Below are 2,425 nucleotides of genomic sequence, written 5' to 3'. Positions count from 1 at the left end.
TGGCGATAATTTAACACGCGCTTTACGCGGTAACAGCAGCAGCGCCAGCAGAACATATGTTGCCGATAATTGCCAAACAATCATCCTGTCGAAGAGCAAAATAGCGCGGAGAACGCAGTCCTAGATGGGGCTTGAAAAATAAAACAAGTGAGGATTCATAGTGTGTTTGTTGTCTGCCAACGTTTTCACAATTTATCGTATCTAACCCAGGCGACTTTCTCTGAACTGAGACCTTCTTGAGCAAGCAAAATTTAGAACCATGAATCGTTTTTTGTGTTGCGTCTACATCTTTGAAGCTGCGAGAGATTTTGTGACGTTTCTCCATTCCAACGGACCGTGGACCGTGCTTGAAACAATAATATCCATTATGTGGCGTTTCCTCGTTTGTTGCTCGACCGAAAGAAGGGAGCTCAAGGGCCATACCCCGGAACTACTCGGTAATTCGGAACGCCCTATGGCCGCATGAGAATCCACCAGTTCCGGAAGTCCTCAGTGAAAACAGAACGAGCGACAAGTGTGGACCCAAAACCTGGACTTCGTGTGAAACCACAGAGTGGCATTATTAAGCGAATGCTAAAAATCGTATCCATGTGACAACTAAACGTTACAAGTAGACCGAACTTACATTTATTTGCGACTTAGGCGTCCGACAGTGAAAAGAGTTATAACATTAATGGTCCAATATCGCTCTCGAGGGTATTGACTTGGGAAAGACCCAACCTTTGCAGGCGAACGGATTGGCCAAAGAACTAGAAAGCGACTGTATATAAATATTAATGTTGGTGAATATATTGACCCTTGTATTTGTAACGGTGGTGGTCGCAAAAGTATAGCCAAAGAGCCGTAGCTCCAGACGGTTCCGAAAGCTTAAGAAACCATAGAACGGCAGTCTCCAGCTCGGAAACACTTTCTCCGCATGGGCCGCACTTCCGTGTAGGAAAAGGCCGTCTTCTTCGACATGATAGCTGTGGGCTACCAGTGGGTTCCGAAATTCTGGCCTGGGCTTTTTTTTCGAAAGAACCTTCCAGGGCCGGCTAGCCGTTCCTTGTGGTTATAAGGGCCCAAAAGACGTTTCATGGTGTGTTCTTTTTACTCATCGAAACGCTTCGATCATCGTCCATAGGGATCCTGTGAGTTATTGATTTTAAAGGGCTTCTTTTCCGGACTTCATCAGCCCAAGATAAAGGTCTTGGGCCGACTGAAGAAGTGGGCCGAAAGGTATCGACTGAAGGAGTAAAATTGAACACAGCAAGGAGCACAATGCACACAACAATGCAAACACTCACGAGCAGTGGCGCAGGTGTAATAAATTATATCTACGTGAGACCATACACTAAAGCGATTCTTCATCGAAAATTTGTGAGCCTTCGTTGGTCCGGAGTTTTATTTTCTCCGAGACTCCAGCGTCCCAGATCCTCTTCTTGGGCCCGCACGGCTGTCAATTTCTGGGAGCCCTTCGGAAGATCATAAATTTCCCCAAAGTGGGTCGAGATTGGATTCACTCCTGGGAAATTCAGGCCATGTACATGTGTGTGTCGTTTTAGGCGAGTAAAAGTGTTTGGCCTTTCCCGACGACCCCACGAGGATGGGACATCATTTCGTGTTCCGTGGGCTTTTTTATGGAACTTTGTTCTGGCTCCTGCTCCTTTCTTCTCTTTTCCTCTTCATGACTCGTATCCTGAAAGTCAAACACGCAGAAAGGAGAAAAAACCTAAGAAAAAAGTATTTTTGATGGAAATTGGGTCCAGCATTCAGCCAGGCAGCAAAAGCTACGGGGCGTTTTAACAGAATTAAAAATGATGGTGCCCTTTATGTTTCGGATGCTCTTCATTGTTTGATGTATATCCTTCGCGGGTTGTGTCCCGCGTGTAGGACCAATTCACCCCAGGCCCAATGAAAACAATGGCGTCAGCCAAGACTGTGTCCTTTCGCTCGAAGTGGCGAACCCCCGACGTTACCGAAATTTTCGGTAACGAAATGGAACAACCGAACGCTAGCAGAAAAATTAGATGAAGCATACCGCCGGTGTTTGTGTTTTTCAAGTTCCTTTCTGAAGGATCTTTACCCCAAAACGTGCTTTAAATGGACGTCTTCATCCTAACAATAATCATCCTGCTGCATGCAACAAAAATCACATTTCGCTTCTCAACGCTCAATACACTTTAGACGGGTTATGGGAAAATAAGGTAATCCGGTTCACCGTCAGCAGCGTTATACAATCCGATTCGCCCTCCTAATCTATCAATCATTTACGATCGTTGACACGATGTCACCGAAAGCGCTCACCCCTCGAGCAAAAATGAGCCCTAAAAGGGGCATGCCTGAAATGGGACATCCCAGTGGAAACCATCATCGTTCCGATTCTATTTTCCGATACACAATTATGTGATCGAACTCGAACACGTGTTTACTCAGGCGATATCAA

This window comes from Anopheles bellator, chromosome 2 (genome assembly GCF_943735745.2).
Source record: "Anopheles bellator chromosome 2, idAnoBellAS_SP24_06.2, whole genome shotgun sequence".
Taxonomy (NCBI): domain Eukaryota; kingdom Metazoa; phylum Arthropoda; class Insecta; order Diptera; family Culicidae; genus Anopheles; species Anopheles bellator.
This window is presented reverse-complemented; position numbering follows the sequence as displayed.